This window comes from Eleutherodactylus coqui, chromosome 1, assembly GCF_035609145.1.
Source record: "Eleutherodactylus coqui strain aEleCoq1 chromosome 1, aEleCoq1.hap1, whole genome shotgun sequence".
NCBI lineage: Eukaryota > Metazoa > Chordata > Amphibia > Anura > Eleutherodactylidae > Eleutherodactylus > Eleutherodactylus coqui.
In genome coordinates this window covers 171895328-171919715 of record NC_089837.1, presented here as the reverse complement: position 1 = coordinate 171919715, position 24388 = coordinate 171895328, and the positions used below count along the sequence as shown (strand labels likewise).

General features: G+C 47.0%; 1 long non-coding RNA gene across 1 annotated transcript in view; it reads right to left on the bottom strand.

Moving 5' to 3' along the window:
* LOC136628082 (uncharacterized) overlaps window positions 1-24135 on the bottom strand; it is a 407320-nt gene extending 383185 nt beyond the window's left edge. Inside the window, exons 1-2 of the long non-coding RNA XR_010792846.1 lie at window positions 23884-24135; window positions 2562-2643 (exon numbers count right to left, since the gene is read on the bottom strand). This is a non-coding gene — a long non-coding RNA (uncharacterized lncRNA). The remainder of the gene's footprint in view (window positions 1-2561; window positions 2644-23883) is intronic.
* Between the last annotated feature and the right edge of the window lie 253 nt (window positions 24136-24388).

Here is a 24388-nt window from a genome sequence, read left to right as displayed (position 1 = left end):
ATTGACATTACAGATAGGTTGCGGGTACCCATGTCATCGCCTAGCGCCAGCACAGGAAAAATAAACATTTGAAAAATATAAAGTGAATGCCAACAGCACATTATTCACCCATATAGGGCCGGACAGGTATCATGCAGAGCCAGCTTAAGAGGTCTGGATCCAGTGCAGACCAAAGTTACAGTAAATCCACAGATAGTAGAGATGGCAGCAGTCAGGTGCAAATAAAAAACGTTTATTCAAGTACTTGAAAAAGACTCAATTGAGTTGAAACGTTTTTGCACTGGGAGGAATAAACGTTTTTTATTTGCACCTGACTGCTGCCATCTCTACTATCTGTGGATGTACTGCACATGTCCGACAGCTCGCCGTCCGGACCATCCGCAGTACAGATAATGAAGAAAGCAGATAGATACGCAGGGTCGCCGGCCAGGGTCAGAGACGGATTCCGCTACGGCTTAAATGCAGACAGAGCCCAGATACCATAAAGCAAAACTAAGCAAATATTGGACGGATAAATAGCACATAAATTACCCAGAAAATTAGACCATATAGTACAGGCCCAGGCTGCCGCCCTACACCCTCAGGCCCAGGAGCTTCAGGCTTCTGCCCTACCACCTCCGGCCCCAGCTTCTTGCCTTTGTCCTATACCCTCAGGTCCTGACTTCAGGCATTCATCCCACACCCTTAGACCCCAAGCTTCAGGCCTTCTACAAAAGTGGCTCTTTGCTTCTGTAGGTCTGCTGAAAAGTTGTATTCAGTAGAGCCTTTCAGTCACATCTGGCACATAGCAGTATCACGGTCTCCACAGTTCAGGAGTCTGGCTAGTAATGGTCATGAAGGGGCCCACAGCATAGGTGTAGTGCAGGGACACAATGGGCCCTCTCCACCACAAAGGAGGATGAAAAGATACCATATATACTCGAGTATAAGCCTAGTTTTTCAGCACATTTTTTTATACTGAAAAAGCCCCCCTCGGCTTATTCTCGAGTGAGGTTTAAAAAAAAAACCAAAAAAAAAAAAACCCTTGCAATACTCACCTCCCAGCCAGTGTCCAGATTGCAAAGGTTGTGGTTAACATATCTAATATGTGAGATAAGCAGTAGGCATTGCCTGGTTCAATGCTGTGAGCAAGGTGGATAAGAAATATCAGCAACTCCAGTTGTTATTTTACTGCCACGTGCAAACAAAGTCTCTGCTTTCTGTAATGATGCTGCTGTCAGTAGGCCTGTATATAATATGGTGTCCCATGTATCAGAGGCAGCAACCTATATATATATGAGTCGTAGGCCCAGGGCTGAAATATACTCCCTCGCAGTCTCAAGTCCCCCCCACATGTGTACAGGTCAAGGGACAACCGCAGACAAGAGGCACTGAGCTATTGCAGCAGGCCTCAGGGCCCTCCCGCAAAACGCACTATGATTAGTGCCCCTCCAAGGAAGCCTCCCAGGGGATCACCGCCTGGAGCTGCACCACCGCCAGGGCTCCGGCGGCCCTCTTGCAAGGCGCGATGTACTGTGTGGTCTCCAAGGAGCAGTCTGCCAATTAGTAGGTGGTGCTGAGGAACACCTACCTTATCAATATGAGCGCCTCCTATCAGAGATGTCTCTCCATGTTGGGGGTTCCTCTCCCCATGCTATATTACAGTAGTTTATTTACTGAATCAGTCATAAACTACCGATTGAAAAAGAGCTGCATGTCTGATAAGTTTTTCTTTTTAACCAGAATGTGTTAACCCGACTTAAAACCTCCTTCACACGAGCATTTACTGTCCGGCTGTTTCACAGAAATAACAGACAACACCATTGCTTTGCATTAGTTTATTCAGACGTGCATGAGAAGGGCGGCATTTCTTATTGCGGTTCGTATATACAGACCAAAATTACACATTCCAATCTATAGAAGTGTAGAAAAACGACACTTCAGCGGTTTCATGCGTATTCACTGTATTTACACCAGAAGACAGTGTGAAGAAGAGGTGACATCAGCTGGGCCTTCAGATGCACCAATTACACACAGACCAAAAGAGCATCCGCCCGTGTGAATGAGCCCCAAAGCTGGGATCTCGCTGCGTGGAGTTTGTGGGGTATGAAACCCAGATGTAAAGCATGTGTTTGTATGACATACATGCGTTGTACAAGTTAAACCAGTGATAACGATCATTATTGATTATATATATGAAAAATGCGCTGTGTGCGGCCAACCTACTTAAAGTCCTTGGATCATCATTTACATTCCTATATATATTTTTTCATTATTATAATGGAGCAATTGCGGCCCTGTAATTTAGTTCTTGTAAGACAAGACTTAACAGTTATCCTCTGCAGTGCAGTCAGGTGGGCGGAGCCTGAAGTGGGCGGGGCTTCCAGAGGAAAAGTGGCAGTTGGTCAGTCAGACGCCATCTTGCAGCCAGATGAGAACTGTTGGTGCTGCTGACAAGTTAACCCAACTGGATTGGACTTTGCCAGGAACAGCTGGAGAAGCCAGAAGAGGAGAAATGGTGACAGTGGCAGATGAAGAAGAAAGAAGAGGCAAGGAACAAACATTAAGGACTGGATTATTACCTGATAGGACCAGTGATCTGCAGCTGTCAGCAGGGAAGCCAGCGTCAGCCACAGCCTCAAGGAGCGCCAGCGAGCGGGTCACCTGGAGTCGTAAGCAACCAAGTCACACAAAGATTAGCAGCCGTTTAATTGACCGTTTAATGGTGTGGATTTTAATGACTTGCCGTAGATTTCACCCTTTGGATTCAAAAAGGTGAAATCTGCAGCTTATATTGTAAATGCTGCTCATTCGCCTTACAGAAAGTCCACACCGATAATCATTTTGCGCTATTTGAACCCAACCAAATGCTGCAGCAGGATTCGGATGATTATTCTACATTTGTGTGACTATTATATATACAAACAGTAATATATGTATACACACACAGCCACTGAGATGGGAACGAATAGAGTTAAAAGGGGTTTTCTGATTTGGTAAAATGTTTTGAAAACTGATAGATCAGCGGGGGTCCTACTGCTGGGACCCCCCATTGATCGCCAGAATAGCGGTCCTGAGGGTTCCCAAATAAACAAAGTGGTGGCTCAAAGAACTTCAAATGGCCCCCTTTAGCAGTCCTACTGCAATAAATAGAGCAGCAGCTTGTATATACGGCCACCGCTCAGTTCATTCTGCAGACTAGCATTCTGGCGATAGGTGGGGATGCCGGCAGTCGGACCCTGACCGATCTATCAGTTATCACCTATCCAGAGGGCAGAAAGAGGAAACATGAAAAACGTCACCGAACCAGAAAACTCATTAATACAGAAATATGACATCCGTGTAAATGGGCCTTAAGCGTTAATCAAGGAGCATAAAACATACATTTTTTTCTGTCAATGATAAAAAAAATATTTTTTTAAATTTTTTTCCACAATAAAACCCCTTGCTTTGTAATTTTTTTGGCATCACTGCATTCAAAGCCCTATAACTTTTATTTTTCCATGTTCGGAGCTCTGTGAGGACTTTTTTTTTGTGTGACAAAGTTTTTTTGCTGCCATTTTGGGGTACCTACGGCTTTAGATCACATGCAAGATAAATACTGTGTTTAAATTATCGTACAATTTGGGATTTGATGATACGAAATGTGGAATTTTTAAAATATATATATATATAACATTATTATTATTTTTTTTTTAATCCCCGTAGAGGACCACAGCAGCTATGATTGGTATGATAAGGCATTGCAGGATATCTGTACTGCAATGCCTTATCACTTGTAATAGCAATCATAAGCAACGGCAAGCTGGAACACCAGCATCTGGCATCTTGTTGCCATGGCATCCCATCAGCCCTCTGCGATTACATTTTTTATTGATTTTATTCATTTTTATTTATTGATATTGTTGTATTCTTTGAATTGATGCATGTAGGGGTTTATATAATTATATGTCTTCATGTCATACATTTCAATCATTTCCGATTATTTCTATGGGGAACTTCCGACAACACTTATAGCCATCATTATCATTATTGTAATATATATAATAGGGACAATACACCTAGTTTTTATATTATTTATCGTTTTAATTTTTATAGAATCTTGATTTATTTATAGATGATGCAATTGATTGCTGCATAATCAAAAACACATTTAAAATGTTGACACCATCGTTATATTTTGCGATTTATGTATAACCAACTGCACTTGTGGATGTTGAGCGCTATGACTTTGGCATGATCACGTTGATTGACGCCCGTGTGAAGCTATGGCTACACACCTACACACACACACACACACACACACACACACACACACGTGCGGTGACGTGGGCACGCTCGAGCATCATCACGTCCCCAGCATGGTGAAGCGGGTGCATCCTTACATCATGACGCCAACGTCTATCTCCGATTTGACGCTGACCGCGTTTCCAATTCGGTCCAGCATAGCAACATTGGTACGTGGATACGTCATCACGCCCACGTCCAGCCTCGCTTTGACGCCAATCACGTCATTAACTCCACCCCAATATGGCGGCCCCCCTACACCGGGTTTTCTTTGTGGAATGTAAGTGTTAAATTTTAGTTGTATATAAATGATTGAATTTATGTTATAAACTATGCTTGATAAAGGCTCCAAGAGCCAAAACGCGTTGCATACTTCAATAAAGAAGCTTATACGATACTCAAAAGAAGAACTCTGTGATCCAGCCCTGGAAGCGCTGGGTATTTTTCTTCTATTTTTCTTTGTCACTTATCATTGGACCCCCTGTTTATTGGGGAATCCAAGTACTCGAAGCAGCTCCTCTTGATTTAGAAGAGTGGGAAAACAGGATCACGGAGGAATACTGATTTGCCACTACAAACCAGCTGGGACATGGAAGTACTAGTGGGGTACCCCCTTTGGGACCCTACTAAGTACCGGGTAAGTCCCATTATTTATCCATTTCTTGCTTTCTATGCTTTTAATTCACTTTGATACTGGCTGGAGCACTACTATGACCCCCTTTGTTTGATCCGTGATTACATCGCCAGGGTCAGATGCTGTCACCGAGGGTGTGCCCTCTTTCTGTAAACCCTTTACATGCCGCAATCTGCATAGATAACTGCATGTAGGGGGTTAAAAGCGGAGATCAGTGTTCATTGATTTCGGGTTTTCTACCGGGAGGCTGGCTATCAGTAACAGCTGGATCAGGCTGCAAAATTGCACAGGCTCGCTTCTGAAAATGCACCAGCCATGTTATGCAACTTTACGCCCTGGTGCGTGATATACTATGCTGCCATGACGGAAACTTACATCATACAGCGTTAAGAGGTTAAAATCTCATGGAAGAACCACACTAGAACACTAACCCAAATGAATTGGAGAAGCATGCCTTTACCTCACAGAAGAGGCATTGTCAATACCCAAATAACTGTTCATTTGTTAAAAATAATTAATTACTATAGAGTGTGCCTTGGGTTAGGAGTTTAATTTGTTCCGCAACAAAGCTCTTAACCCAAAACACTCAGAAGTCAAATCTTTTTACCCCACTGAAATAAACTGAAACGCCTTTTATGCATTCCAGTTCATTTCAATAGGAAAAATTTTACACTACTCATAAACCAAGGAACCTTTGTCCTCACTTTCCATCCACTTTACCAGAGAGGCCCGACGCGGGACAGACCGGCCGAGAGGCCCGACGCGGGACAGACCGGCCGAGAGGCCCGACGCGGGACAGACCGGCCGAGAGGCCCGACGCGGGACAGACCGGCCGAGAGGCCCGACGCGGGACAGACCGGCCGAGAGGCCCGACGCGGGACAGACCGGCCGAGAGGCCCGACGCGGGACAGACCGGCCGAGAGGCCCGACGCGGGACAGACCGGCCGAGAGGCCCGACGCGGGACAGACCGGCCGAGAGGCCCGACGCGGGACAGACCGGCCGAGAGGCCCGACGCGGGACAGACCGGCCGAGAGGCCCGACGCGGGACAGACCGGCCGAGAGGCCCGACGCGGGACAGACCGGCCGAGAGGCCCGACGCGGGACAGACCGGCCGAGAGGCCCGACGCGGGACAGACCGGCCGAGAGGCCCGACGCGGGACAGACCGGCCGAGAGGCCCGACGCGGGACAGACCGGCCGAGAGGCCCGACGCGGGACAGACCGGCCGAGAGGCCCGACGCGGGACAGACCGGCCGAGAGGCCCGACGCGGGACAGACCGGCCGAGAGGCCCGACGCGGGACAGACCGGCCGAGAGGCCCGACGCGGGACAGACCGGCCGAGAGGCCCGACGCGGGACAGACCGGCCGAGAGGCCCGACGCGGGACAGACCGGCCGAGAGGCCCGACGCGGGACAGACCGGCCGAGAGGCCCGACGCGGGACAGACCGGCCGAGAGGCCCGACGCGGGACAGACCGGCCGAGAGGCCCGACGCGGGACAGACCGGCCGAGAGGCCCGACGCGGGACAGACCGGCCGAGAGGCCCGACGCGGGACAGACCGGCCGAGAGGCCCGACGCGGGACAGACCGGCCGAGAGGCCCGACGCGGGACAGACCGGCCGAGAGGCCCGACGCGGGACAGACCGGCCGAGAGGCCCGACGCGGGACAGACCGGCCGAGAGGCCCGACGCGGGACAGACCGGCCGAGAGGCCCGACGCGGGACAGACCGGCCGAGAGGCCCGACGCGGGACAGACCGGCCGAGAGGCCCGACGCGGGACAGACCGGCCGAGAGGCCCGACGCGGGACAGACCGGCCGAGAGGCCCGACGCGGGACAGACCGGCCGAGAGGCCCGACGCGGGACAGACCGGCCGAGAGGCCCGACGCGGGACAGACCGGCCGAGAGGCCCGACGCGGGACAGACCGGCCGAGAGGCCCGACGCGGGACAGACCGGCCGAGAGGCCCGACGCGGGACAGACCGGCCGAGAGGCCCGACGCGGGACAGACCGGCCGAGAGGCCCGACGCGGGACAGACCGGCCGAGAGGCCCGACGCGGGACAGACCGGCCGAGAGGCCCGACGCGGGACAGACCGGCCGAGAGGCCCGACGCGGGACAGACCGGCCGAGAGGCCCGACGCGGGACAGACCGGCCGAGAGGCCCGACGCGGGACAGACCGGCCGAGAGGCCCGACGCGGGACAGACCGGCCGAGAGGCCCGACGCGGGACAGACCGGCCGAGAGGCCCGACGCGGGACAGACCGGCCGAGAGGCCCGACGCGGGACAGACCGGCCGAGAGGCCCGACGCGGGACAGACCGGCCGAGAGGCCCGACGCGGGACAGACCGGCCGAGAGGCCCGACGCGGGACAGACCGGCCGAGAGGCCCGACGCGGGACAGACCGGCCGAGAGGCCCGACGCGGGACAGACCGGCCGAGAGGCCCGACGCGGGACAGACCGGCCGAGAGGCCCGACGCGGGACAGACCGGCCGAGAGGCCCGACGCGGGACAGACCGGCCGAGAGGCCCGACGCGGGACAGACCGGCCGAGAGGCCCGACGCGGGACAGACCGGCCGAGAGGCCCGACGCGGGACAGACCGGCCGAGAGGCCCGACGCGGGACAGACCGGCCGAGAGGCCCGACGCGGGACAGACCGGCCGAGAGGCCCGACGCGGGACAGACCGGCCGAGAGGCCCGACGCGGGACAGACCGGCCGAGAGGCCCGACGCGGGACAGACCGGCCGAGAGGCCCGACGCGGGACAGACCGGCCGAGAGGCCCGACGCGGGACAGACCGGCCGAGAGGCCCGACGCGGGACAGACCGGCCGAGAGGCCCGACGCGGGACAGACCGGCCGAGAGGCCCGACGCGGGACAGACCGGCCGAGAGGCCCGACGCGGGACAGACCGGCCGAGAGGCCCGACGCGGGACAGACCGGCCGAGAGGCCCGACGCGGGACAGACCGGCCGAGAGGCCCGACGCGGGACAGACCGGCCGAGAGGCCCGACGCGGGACAGACCGGCCGAGAGGCCCGACGCGGGACAGACCGGCCGAGAGGCCCGACGCGGGACAGACCGGCCGAGAGGCCCGACGCGGGACAGACCGGCCGAGAGGCCCGACGCGGGACAGACCGGCCGAGAGGCCCGACGCGGGACAGACCGGCCGAGAGGCCCGACGCGGGACAGACCGGCCGAGAGGCCCGACGCGGGACAGACCGGCCGAGAGGCCCGACGCGGGACAGACCGGCCGAGAGGCCCGACGCGGGACAGACCGGCCGAGAGGCCCGACGCGGGACAGACCGGCCGAGAGGCCCGACGCGGGACAGACCGGCCGAGAGGCCCGACGCGGGACAGACCGGCCGAGAGGCCCGACGCGGGACAGACCGGCCGAGAGGCCCGACGCGGGACAGACCGGCCGAGAGGCCCGACGCGGGACAGACCGGCCGAGAGGCCCGACGCGGGACAGACCGGCCGAGAGGCCCGACGCGGGACAGACCGGCCGAGAGGCCCGACGCGGGACAGACCGGCCGAGAGGCCCGACGCGGGACAGACCGGCCGAGAGGCCCGACGCGGGACAGACCGGCCGAGAGGCCCGACGCGGGACAGACCGGCCGAGAGGCCCGACGCGGGACAGACCGGCCGAGAGGCCCGACGCGGGACAGACCGGCCGAGAGGCCCGACGCGGGACAGACCGGCCGAGAGGCCCGACGCGGGACAGACCGGCCGAGAGGCCCGACGCGGGACAGACCGGCCGAGAGGCCCGACGCGGGACAGACCGGCCGAGAGGCCCGACGCGGGACAGACCGGCCGAGAGGCCCGACGCGGGACAGACCGGCCGAGAGGCCCGACGCGGGACAGACCGGCCGAGAGGCCCGACGCGGGACAGACCGGCCGAGAGGCCCGACGCGGGACAGACCGGCCGAGAGGCCCGACGCGGGACAGACCGGCCGAGAGGCCCGACGCGGGACAGACCGGCCGAGAGGCCCGACGCGGGACAGACCGGCCGAGAGGCCCGACGCGGGACAGACCGGCCGAGAGGCCCGACGCGGGACAGACCGGCCGAGAGGCCCGACGCGGGACAGACCGGCCGAGAGGCCCGACGCGGGACAGACCGGCCGAGAGGCCCGACGCGGGACAGACCGGCCGAGAGGCCCGACGCGGGACAGACCGGCCGAGAGGCCCGACGCGGGACAGACCGGCCGAGAGGCCCGACGCGGGACAGACCGGCCGAGAGGCCCGACGCGGGACAGACCGGCCGAGAGGCCCGACGCGGGACAGACCGGCCGAGAGGCCCGACGCGGGACAGACCGGCCGAGAGGCCCGACGCGGGACAGACCGGCCGAGAGGCCCGACGCGGGACAGACCGGCCGAGAGGCCCGACGCGGGACAGACCGGCCGAGAGGCCCGACGCGGGACAGACCGGCCGAGAGGCCCGACGCGGGACAGACCGGCCGAGAGGCCCGACGCGGGACAGACCGGCCGAGAGGCCCGACGCGGGACAGACCGGCCGAGAGGCCCGACGCGGGACAGACCGGCCGAGAGGCCCGACGCGGGACAGACCGGCCGAGAGGCCCGACGCGGGACAGACCGGCCGAGAGGCCCGACGCGGGACAGACCGGCCGAGAGGCCCGACGCGGGACAGACCGGCCGAGAGGCCCGACGCGGGACAGACCGGCCGAGAGGCCCGACGCGGGACAGACCGGCCGAGAGGCCCGACGCGGGACAGACCGGCCGAGAGGCCCGACGCGGGACAGACCGGCCGAGAGGCCCGACGCGGGACAGACCGGCCGAGAGGCCCGACGCGGGACAGACCGGCCGAGAGGCCCGACGCGGGACAGACCGGCCGAGAGGCCCGACGCGGGACAGACCGGCCGAGAGGCCCGACGCGGGACAGACCGGCCGAGAGGCCCGACGCGGGACAGACCGGCCGAGAGGCCCGACGCGGGACAGACCGGCCGAGAGGCCCGACGCGGGACAGACCGGCCGAGAGGCCCGACGCGGGACAGACCGGCCGAGAGGCCCGACGCGGGACAGACCGGCCGAGAGGCCCGACGCGGGACAGACCGGCCGAGACATTTAATTTACTATACTCACTTATCTTTCTTTTTTCCCAGATGCTGGACAGATTAGCTCCACCCAAGCCAGAGGTTCCACCCAAGCCAGAAGCCACCCTGCTCCACCCAAGCCAGAAGCCTCCCTGCTCCACCCAGTCCAAAGGCTCCACCCAAGCTAGAAGCCACCATGCTCCACCCAAGACAGAGGCTCCACCCTGCTCCACCCAAGTCAGAAGCCACCCTGCTCCATCCAAACCTGAGGTTCCACCCAAGCCAAAAGCCACCCTGCTCCACCCAAGACAGAAGCTCCACCCGGCTCCACCCAAGACAGAAGCTCCACCCGGCTCCACCCAAGACAGAGGCTCCACCCAAGACAGAGGCTCCACCCAAGACAGAGGCTCCACCCAAGACAAAAGCCACCCTGCTTCACCCAAGCAAGAGGCTTCTACCAAAACAGAAGCCGCCCTGCTCCACCCAAGCCAGAGGTCTCACCCAAGACCGAAGCCGCCCGGCTCCATCCAGGAGAGACGTCGGCCGGCTGCACCCAACACAGACGCCACCCCATAGTTTAAGTGACTATTTGTACCTATAATGGGTGGCAGGCAGAATGTTTACGAATTGTGAAGCCAGCATTGCCAAAGTATTTGAAACTTTTCCAAGTTTGTAGCGAACACCAATTTAGCTGACAATTAAAGTCCTATTGTTTACTGCAATGTGTGCAGTTTTTTAATCCACCTGTACATGGGGTACACATATTTACAGTAGTAGCCTGTGACTTGGCCGTTACCTACGGGCCCTCTAGGCTCTGAGCTGGGGATCATACTCTGGCAGGCTCAAGAGCAAGATGAAGGTTGATGAGAAGGCATACTGGCATTCATTGCTAGGCAACTACTTAAAGGGGGAAACCACTGGCATTGCTACCGGCCACCCCTCCAGATCTTGCAGATAGTTTAGCGCAGCACTGCTTCTGTAGGTCTTATTGAAATGAATGAAAGTGACAAGGACTGCATAGCACAGTACACCATGCAGTTTCCGTAATTCACAGAATTTTGTTAACAGTGTAGTGCGCTGGGCTACACCGTTTCTGTAGCCCCCATTCATTTCAATGAGATCTACAAAAACAAAAAGCGCTCAGTTCTGGGTTATTTTTACTGATACTCCAAGAATTGCCATGTTTTTGCATCTTGGCCATGAGAAGCAGAGTGGGGAATATCACATTTTGGAGCAGTCTGGAATTTTTACAATTTACGGTCTCTTCCTTAGGATAGGTCATAAATACTTGATTGGCTGGGATCTGCTACTTGGCATCCCTGCTGAACAGTTGATTGCCGGGGCTAAATTAAAGGGGTTAGGTCTGCTGTAGATCTGCATCAAAACCTGTGTCAATGATGCAGAATTTATTACAGATTTTCTGCTGTGGAAAGTCTGCACTAATTCGGCTATGTGTGAATGTACCACTAAGGGCGTTTTCACATATGACTGATTTGCTGTGGATTTTGTTGCAGATTCTTGTAGACCCCTACAGTGGATTCCACCCTTGCAATTCTTTTCAAATCACCAAAATAATTAGCTTTCTTTATATATTTATATTCCGCAGCGCTTAATCAGTATGACTGCAGGTGGCGGTTGATTACGGTTATCAGGAATTTCAGTAGGTAGGACAGGGGGCATGTTATCAGGCAGAGTACAGACGGGTTTGGTTTAGGAGATGTGGTATGCCTCCCTGAAGAGGTGCGTTTTTAGAGCATGCCTGAAGTTTAGTGTGTCAGTGATTACCAGGATAGCTTTTGGTAGTGCATTCCAGAGGGCAGATGCTGCTCTGGAGAAGTCTTGGAGGCGGGAATGAGAGGTTCGAATTAAAGGCGCACTTAGTCTGATTTTGATAGTGGAGAGGAGGGCGCGGGCTGGGTGGTGAATTGAGATGAGGGAAGCAATATAGGGCAGCGCGGTACTGTGGAGAGCTTTGTGGATAAGGGTAGTAAGTTTAAAGTATGCAGTATGCAAATGTGTTATTGCACAATAGTATTACAAGCCTCATACATATTGTGAACCACCATAATTGTACCGAGCCCTAGAATACGGGTAACATGTTGTACCACATGGTACTGTACAATTTAGAACACAAAAAGAGACAGTTATGGGTCACGCTAGCAGTTTTGCCTCAGTTTAGGCTGATCCATTTTTGGAACACAGCAACAAAATTACAACTGAATTAAATCGATCTTTTTTCACTCAAATTTAGTTTTTTTTTTAAACAGAACGGAAGCAATGAAAGCAGTTTTCAGTCTGCTTTTAGTTTTTTAAAATCCCATTGAAAACAAAGTGGGGGGTGGAGCCATTTAATTCAGTCTTAATTCCTTTGTTCTGGACCAACTAGAGAAACATGGAAAGCCTGATGTAGGTAAAACTCTAGTATCACTGAGCCCTTAAAGAAGTTTTCAAATTGTCAATTATTCATGGCCAGTTCCTTATGATAGATCATCAATAGTAGATTGGTGTGGGGTGGAGGGGGTGGGTCCTGAATGACATACCTTTTGCTAATCAGCTGTATGCTGAGCTGGCACACTTCTGTACTGCCCTGATTTCTGCAGGAAATAGACAGCTCCGTTTTCACTGCAGTGGCCAGGCCTGGTATTGCTGGCCAAGTTCCCCTTGAAATAAATAGGAACTTGGCCTGCAATACCAAGCCTGGCCACTGCAGTGAGAACAGAGCTGTTCGCTTCCTGCGGAAATCAGCTCAGCGCACAAGTACATTAGCCCAGTGAACAGATAATCAGTAGGATTCCTGAATAACAGGCTTCTTTCAATCTACTATTGATGCTCTACGCCGAGGACAGTCCATAAATAGTTTACAACTGGACAAACCCTTTGAATTATTCAACATAAAAATTAAATACAAGGTATCAAAGTAGTCTTAACTGGGAGAATATATTGTGCAGTATAAGGCCTCATGTCCACGGCCGGGTTGGATTCAGACCCGGTGCCCCGGCAGTGACCCCCAGAGACCCATACTCACCTGTCTGAATCCGCCACGAGTGTCTCAGCCGGTGTGCAGTGCGGGGCATGACGTGCTGGATCTGGGCTATGACATGGATTCCCGCAATACTTCTGCAGCGCTCACTGCAGAAGTGCCGCAGGACGGACGTCTTCCATTGATTACAATGGAAGCCATCCGCGCGATTTTCCGCACCAAATAAAGCATGCTGCAATTTTTGCCCGTGAGCGGAAAATTGCAGTTGATTTCCGCTCGTGGGCAGGGGGGAATCTTCTATACATAGCATGCTATAGACGGACATTGCTGCGGAATTTACGGTGGGCATCTGACCTCAAATTCCGCACTGAAAATCCATCCGTGGGCATTCGGCCCAAGTGCTAACTTTAAGAAATTAAAACAAGAAAGAGAAAGAGTGCAACTGCGGTTTTTACTACCAACTCATTCTGAGCAAAGCCACAAAGCCTCCACAGCGATGTCACCAGGAGTATTAAGTTGTGGGGGAGATTTTACGAATACTGGAATGTGTTACAAACCTTGCCACATGATCAGAGGCGTAACTTGAAGCTTCTGGGCCCCAATACAAAACCTGTAACAGGGCCCCCAACTATAATGCTTTATTCACAGTACTGGGCTCCCTATATGGGGAAGAGAGGCCTTATGGGCCCCCTAAGGGTCCTGGGCCCGGGTGCAACCGCATTCCCTGCATCCTCTATAGTTACGCCAGTGCACATGATGCTCCTAGCTTATTAAGAGCCCATTAATCGTTATGCCACATCTTGGTGTGCCCGTCCATGCACCAGAATATCACATTTACACCATAAATGCCAATTACTAGCATAAAGTAGATAAGTGAAATTAATTTTTCCAGTGGACGAGGTTTCCTGAAGTCTCATCCACATTCCTGGTTCTGTGAAATACTGCAGATTCTTCCCAACAAACTCTGCAATGGGGAATCCACAGCATTTCCAGTGTTCCCATCTCCGAAGGGGTTATACAGTCCAGCAGAGGCTCCTCTCTGTATGTTACAGTTTATTATCCCGCTGTATGGAGGGGACATTTCTCACAGCAACATAAGTAACAACTCATCCCAGCAACCCAAAATACCTCCTGAGCGCTAGCAGGGTCATACTAGCAGCACAGACCCAAGAGCAATCTATGCACTGGTCATACCCCTCCTGTCTTATAGCCATCACTCACTAGTACTCCTCCATGCTAGCCGGGTCATACTAGCAGCACAGACCCAACAGCAATCTATGCACTGGTCATACCCCTCCTGTCTCCTCCGGTCTTATGGTCATTACTAGTACTCCGCGCTAGCAGGGTCATACTAGCAGCACAGACCCATCAGCAGTCTCTGCCCTGTTCTTACCCCTCTTGTCTGCTCCGGTCTTACAGCCATCACTCACTAGTACTCATCCATGCTAGCAGGGTCATACTAGCAGCACAGCCCCATCAGACGTATCTGCATTGGTCTTACCCCTCTTGTCTGCTCCGGTCTTACAGCCATCACTCACTAGTACTCATCCATGCTAGCAGGGTCATACTAGCAGCACAGCCCCATCAGCAGTCTCTGCCCTGTTCTTACCCCTCTTGTCTGCTCCGGTCTTACAGCCATCACTCACTAGTACTCCTATAGAAAGAGTCAGCTCTGCTCACCTGGTCAGTCAGAGCAGCAGGTGTAATTCATGGGATGGAATGAGGGTTGGGGATCCACCCAACTCTTCCCCAACCAGTTTCAGGACTGTCTACATGCTGGACTGGGACACAACATGGTTTTCTTCTATGTTCAAATACAATGGGGCTGATTTATTAGGACCAGTAACTGTGACTGGTTTATGCCTCTTAACCCCTTTGTGACCACCCTATAGACTTTTTACATCCTAGTTTAGTGGGCTTTATTCCCCAGGGATGTAAAAACACGCTCGCTCTGGGAATTAAAGCCACATGGGCTGTGGACGTGACAGCTCCATGCTGTCGGCTAGCCGGAGGTAGCCGACAACCTGCAGCGGTCATGGGGGTCCGCAGGAAGCCCCCTCAGTCACATCGCATAAAAGTGTAAAAAAAAAGTAAATATAAGTTAAAGATTCAGCTCCCCTCATGGATCGGATCAATGAGGGGAGGTGAAAGTACTCAAACCCATCCTCCATGATGTCCTGCAACGTTCTGGTCCTTCTCGGACCTGATGTCGCCTTCTGCACATGCATGCCGGACATCATACTTCAGGCGCATACACAGAACGGTTCGCGCCCCAAGCTGAGAGCAGAGAGATATCTCTGGGGACTGATGTATGCGGTTTCCGGTCACATGATCGCTGCTATCCAATGGATAACAGTGATCATTTAAAGTAAAAAAAGAAAAAAAAAGTTTATTAAGCTTAAATTTCACCTCCCCTCACAGATCACATCCATGAGGGGGGATGAAATTACGTACCTAAGGCGCCCGGATATAACCCGGCTTCTGTGCATGCATCAATTGCCAAAATGGCGGACGCATACACAAAAGCCGCGGATTAAAGGGGTGATTTAAAATCTCCCTGCTCCTGGCTACTAAACGTAGCTGAGAGCCTGGAGATCTCACGGGGTCTGCGTTACGCGGTTCTTAGTCACGTAATCACCATTATGGCAATGGATAACGGCGATCACGTAAAAGTAAAAAAAAAACTAAAGTTTCACCTCCCGTCACGAATCTGAACCGTGAGGGGAGGCGAAATAACTTACCTAAGGCCTCTAGGAAAATCCCCGATGGGATTCTTATCCGCTGACCTTTCCCTAGCTTCGGCGCATGCGCTTGTCGCCAAAATGAGGGACGCCGAACGCAGAAGCTGAGGAGGGCTCAGGAAATTTAAAATCTCCTTGCTCCTGGCTACTAAAGGCAGCCGAGAGCCTGAAGCAGTGACCGAGGGCCGCGGTGAGCGGTCTACAGTCACGTGATCAACGTTATACAGCGGATAATGGCCATCACGTAAAAGTTACAAACAGTTGAAGTGTAATGCTCCTTTCGGTTTGGGCCCCGTTGTGCATCTGGACATAAGATTAGGGCTACAATGGGTATGTTTCTGAACACGGGACAAACAGGGGGATCCATTTTGGGGTGAAAGTCTTCTTTCCTATGTGTGCTGTACAAAAAAAAACAGTTTTTAAAATGACACAATTGCAGAAAAAACGAAAATTGTATTTTTTTCCTTCTGCTGTGCTTAGTAGATTCATTCAAAGACTGTGGAGTCAAAATACGCAGTACACCCCTAGATGAATTCATTAAGGGGTCTAGTTTTCAAAATTTTGGCGCTTTTAATAAATATACACAAATTCTATCTGTCTATTTTTACCACCTAAATGTACAATATGTGGCAAAAAACCCATGTCAGAACCACTTGGATATGCAAAACCTTTGTGGACACGTCAGACTTCCAAAATTTGGCCTGGTCATTACGGTGCAAACAGGCTTGGTAAGTAAGGGGTTAATACATGTGCAATGGGCGGCTCATAGGCCTGAAGAAGAAATCTTTACCAGCTATGAGGCAGTTCTCTGGTATAAATTCTACTCAATCTAGTGGGTTACCCCCACCTACTTTTCTAAAAGTGTGGAGTGGGGTGTAGAAAAGACCAAAAGTTACAAGTCTTACTGCAATGTGCTACTTTTCTTTTCTCACCACTTGTCCAAGTTGTGCCAGAGAATCTCAGGTTCAGCTTTCTGTTTATCCATGTGCATATCCCCTCAGAGCATAATACACACTATATATCCATGTACATATCCCCTCAGAGCATAATACACACTATATATCCATGTACATATCCCCTCAGAGCATAATACACACTATATATCCATGTGCATATCCCCTCAGAGCATAATACGCACTATATATCCATGTACATAATACACACTATATATCCATGTACATAATACACACTCTATATCCATGTACATAATACACACTATATAACCCTGTACATAATACACACTATATAACCCTGTACATAATACACACTATATATCCATGTACATAATACACACTATATATCCATGTGCATAATACACACTATATATCCCTGTACATAATACACACTATATATCCCTGTACATAATACACACTATATATCCCTGTACATAATACACACTATATATCCATGTACATAATACACACTATATATCCATGTGCATAATACACACTATATATCCATGTACATAATACACACTATATATCCATGTACATAATACACACTATATATCCCTGTACATAATACACACTATATATCCAAGTACATAATACACACTATATATCCATGTGCATAATACACCCTATATATCCATGTACATAATACACCCTATATATCCATGTACATAATACACCCTATATATCCATGTACATAATACACCCTATATATCCATGTGCATAATACACACTATATATCCATGTACATAATACACACTATATATCCATGTGCATAATACACACTATATATCCATGTACATAATACACACTATATATCCATGTACATAATACACACTATATATCCCTGTACATAATACACACTATATATCCAAGTACATAATACACACTATATATCCATGTACATAATACACCCTATATATCCATGTGCATAATACACACTATATATCCATGTACATAATACACACTATATATCCATGTACATAATACACACTATATATCCCTGTACATAATACACACTATATATCCCTGTACATAATACACACTATATATCCAAGTACATAATACACACTATATATCCATGTGCATAATACACCCTATATATCCATGTACATAATACACCCTATATATCCATGTACATAATACACCCTATATATCCATGTGCATAATACACACTATATATCCATGTACATAATACACACTATATATCCATGTGCATAATACACACTATATATCCATGTACATAATACACACTATATATCCATGTACATAATACACACTATATATCCCTGTACATAATACACACTATATATCCAAGTACATAATACACACTATATATCCATGTACATAATACACCCTATATATCCATGTGCATAATACACACTATATATCCATGTGCATAATACACACTATATATCCCTGTACATAATACACACTATATATCCATGTACATAATACACCCTATATATCCATGTGCATAATACACACTATATATCCATGTACATAATACGCACTATATATCCATGTACATAATACGCACTATATATCCATGTACATAATACGCACTATATATCCATGTACATAATACGCACTATATATCCATGTACATAATACGCACTATATATCCATGTACATAATACGCACTATATATCCATGTACATAATACGCACTATATATCCATGTACATAATACACCCTATATATCCATGTACATAATACACCCTATATATCCATGTGCATAATACACCCTATATATATCCATGTGCATAATACACCCTATATATCCATGTGCATAATACACCCTATATATCCATGTACATAATACACCCTATATATCCATGTACATAATACACCCTATATATCCATGTGCATAATACACCCTATATATCCATGTGCATAATACACCCTATATATCCATGTGCATAATACACCCTATATATCCATGTGCATAATACACCCTATATATCCATGTGCATAATACACCCTATATATCCATGTACATAATACACCCTATATATCCATGTGCATAATACACCCTATATATCCATGTGCATAATACACCCTATATATCGATGTGCATAATACACCCTATATATCCATGTGCATAATACGCACTATATATCCATGTACATAATACACACTATATATCCATGTACATAATACACACTATATATCCATGTGCATAATACACACTATATATCCATGTACATAATACACACTATATATCCATGTACATAATACACACTATATATCCATGTGCATAATACACACTATATATCCCTGTACATAATACACACTATATATCCATGTACATAATACACCCTATATATCCCTGTACATAATACACCCTATATATCCCTGTACATAATACGCACTATATATCCATGTACATAATACGCACTATATATCCATGTACATAATACACACTATATATCCATGTACATAATACACACTATATATCCATGTACATAATACGCACTATATATCCATGTGCATATCCCCTCAGAGCATAATACACACTATATATCCATGTACATAATACACACTATATATCCATGTACATAATACACACTATATATCCATGTGCATAATACACACTATATATCCATGTGCATAATACACACTATATATCCCTGTGCATAATACACACTATATATCCCTGTACATAATACACACTATATATCCCTGTACATAATACACACTATATATCCCTGTACATAATACACACTATATATCCATGTACATAATACACACTATATATCCATGTACATAATACACCCTATATATCCATGTACATAATACACACTATATATCCATGTACATAATACGCACTATATATCCATGTGCATATCCCCTCAGAGCATAATACACACTATATATCCATGTACATAATACACACTATATATCCATGTACATAATACACACTATATATCCATGTACATAATACGCACTATATATCCATGTGCATATCCCCTCAGAGCATAATACACACTATATATCCATGTACATAATACACACTATATATCCATGTACATAATACACACTATATATCCATGTACATAATACACACTATAAATCCATGTACATAATACACACTATATATCCATGTACATAATACACACTATATATCCATGTACATAATACACACTATATATCCATGTACATAATACACACTATATATCCATGTACATAATACACACTATATATCCATGTACATAATACACACTATATATCCATGTACATAATACACACTATATATCCATGTACATAATACACACTATATATCCATGTGCATATCCCCTCAGAGCATAATACACACTATATATCCATGTACATAATACGCACTATATATCCATGTACATAATACACACTATATATCCATGTACATAATACACACTATATATCCATGTACATAATACACACTATATATCCATGTACATAATACACACTATATATCCATGTACATAATACACACTATATATCCCTGTACATATCCCCTCAGAGCATAATACACACTATATATCCATGTACATAATACACACTATATATCCATGTACATAATACGCACTATATATCCATGTGCATATCCCCTCAGAGCATAATACACACTATATATCCATGTACATAATACGCACTATATATCCATGTGCATATCCCCTCAGAGCATAATACACACTACATATCCATGTACATAATACACACTATATATCCCTGTACATAATACACACTATATATCCATGTACATAATACACACTATATATCCCTGTACATAATACACACTATATATCCATGTACATAATACGCACTATATATCCATGTACATAATACACACTATATATCCCTGTACATAATACACACTATATATCCCTGTACATAATACACACTATATATCCCTGTACATAATACGCACTATATATCCATGTACATAATACACACTATATATCCATGTGCATAATACACACTATATATCCATGTGCATAATACACACTATATATCCATGTGCATAATACACACTATATATCCATGTGCATAATACACACTATATATCCATGTGCATAATACACACTATATATCCATGTACATAATACACCCTATATATCCATGTGCATAATACACACTATATATCCATGTACATAATACACACTATATATCCATGTGCATAATACACACTATATATCCATGTACATAATACACACTATATATCCATGTACATAATACGCACTATATATCCATGTGCATAATACACACTATATATTCCTGTACATAATACACACTATATATCCATGTACATAATACGCACTATATATCCATGTACATAATATGCACTATATATCCATGTACATAATACGCACTATATATCCATGTACATAATACGCACTATATATCCATGTACATAATACGCACTATATATCCATGTACATAATACACACTATATATCCATGTACATAATACGCACTATATATCCATGTACATAATACGCACTATATATCCATGTACATAATACACCCTATATATCCCTGTACATAATACACCCTATATATCCCTGTACATAATACGCACTATATATCCATGTACATAATACGCACTATATATCCATGTACATAATACACACTATATATCCATGTACATAATACACACTATATATCCATGTGCATAATACACACTATATATCCATGTGTATATCCCCTCAGAGCATAATACACACTATATATCCATGTACATAATACACACTATATATCCATGTACATAATACACACTATATATCCATGTGCATAATACACACTATATATCCCTGTACATAATACACACTATATATCCATGTACATAATACACACTATATATCCACGTACATAATACACACTATATATCCACGTACATAATACACACTATATATCCACGTACATAATACACACTATATATCCACGTACATAATACACACTATATATCCACGTACATAATACACACTATATATCCACGTACATAATACACACTATATATCCATGTACATAATACACACTATATATCCACGTACATAATACACACTATATATCCACGTACATAATACACACTATATATCCACGTACATAATACACACTATATATCCATGTACATAACACACAATTTATATATCTATGTGCAAAATACACACTATATATCCATGTACATAATACACACTATATATCCATGTACATAATACACACTATATATCCATGTACATAATACACACTATATATCCATGTACATAATACACAATTTATATATCCATGTACATAATACACAATTTATATATCCCTGTACATAATACACACTATATATCCATGTACATAATACGCACTATATATCCATGTACATAATACGCACTATATATCCATGTACATAATACGCACTATATATCCATGTACATAATACACACTATATATCCATGTACATAATACGCACTATATATCCATGTACATAATACGCACTATATATCCATGTACATAATACACCCTATATATCCCTGTACATAATACACCCTATATATCCCTGTACATAATACGCACTATATATCCATGTACATAATACGCACTATATATCCATGTACATAATACACACTATATATCCATGTACATAATACACACTATATATCCATGTGCATAATACACACTATATATCCATGTGTATATCCCCTCAGAGCATAATACACACTATATATCCATGTACATAATACACACTATATATCCATGTACATAATACACACTATATATCCATGTGCATAATACACACTATATATCCCTGTACATAATACACACTATATATCCACGTACATAATACACACTATATATCCACGTACATAATACACACTATATATCCACGTACATAATACACACTATATATCCACGTACATAATACACACTATATATCCACGTACATAATACACACTATATATCCACGTACATAATACACACTATATATCCACGTACATAATACACACTATATATCCATGTACATAATACACACTATATATCCACGTACATAATACACACTATATATCCATGTACATAACACACAATTTATATATCTATGTGCAAAATACACACTATATATCCATGTACATAATACACACTATATATCCATGTACATAATACACACTATATATCCATGTACATAATACACACTATATATCCATGTACATAATACACACTATATATCCATGTGCATAATACACACTATATATCCATGTGCATAATACACACTATATATCCATGTACATAATACACAATTTATATATCTATGTGCATAATACACACTATATATCCATGTGCATAATACACACTCTATATCCATGTACATAATACACACTCTATATCCATGTACATAATACACACTATATATCCATGTGCATAATACACACTATATATCCATGTGCATAATACACACTATATATCCATGTGCATAATACACACTATATATCCATGTACATAATACACACTATATATCCATGTACATAATACACACTATATATCCATGTACATAATACACACTATATATCCATGTACATAATACACCCTATATATCCCTGTACATAATACACACTATATATCCATGTGCATAATACACACTATATATCCATGTGCATAATACACACTATATATCCCTGTACATAATACACACTATATATCCATGTACATAATACACACTATATATCCATGTACATAATACACACTATATATCCATGTACATAATACACACTATATATCCATGTGCATAATACACACTATATATATCCATGTACATAATACACACTATATATCCATGTACATAATACACACTATATATCCATGTACATAATACACACTATATATCCATGTACATAATACACACTATATATCCATGTACATAATACACACTATATATCCCTGTACATAATACACACTATATATCCCTGTACATAATACACCCTATATATCCCTGTACATAATACACCCTATATATCCCTGTACATAATACACACTATATATCCATGTACATAATACGCACTATATATCCCTGTACATAATACACACTATATATCCCTGTACATAATACACACTATATATCCATGTACATAATACACACTATATATCCATGTACATAATACGCACTGAGATAGGACATGCCACTTATTGTTTACCTGCGATTGTAAATCAATGAGTTCTATTCACTGCATGTGAACGAGCCCTTAGTCTGAGAGATGTCTTATAATTGGCACACACTATAGTATCTATTTCTATCTGCTCAGGAACTGATACCTACAGAAAGAATGAGAAACATGTGGCTTCATTTGACAAGTTTCCTCCTTCTGTTTCTGTGTCAGGAATAATAGAGACAGGACACCGCAACCCGTTATCTCCAGCTCACTGGCGTACATAGAGGAGTCGCTGGGGCCCGGCGCCCTTTCCACTCGCTGACTGACTGCAGAGTTACTGTCACTTGGCGCTCTGCGGCCTCTCCTGCACGCCGGCGCCTCCTCACGGACCTCCGCTCAGTCTCCTCCCCTGTCTTGTTCTCCTCCACGATCACCAGAGGGGAGGAGTCTGAGCGGAGGTCCGGGGGGAAGTGTCTCCGTGCAGGAGAAGCTCCCCGCGGTGCACAGAGTGCCTGGTGATAGGCAGACCGAGGGCTCTACATCGTGCCGCCCTCCCCGACTCCTACAGTCATCCTCAGCCAGCAGGGGAGCGGATGTAGATCGTCCAGCAGCAGCCTGACAGAAAGTGTAAGTACTGACTCACACATGTCTGTCTCAGTGGGGGAGGGGGGT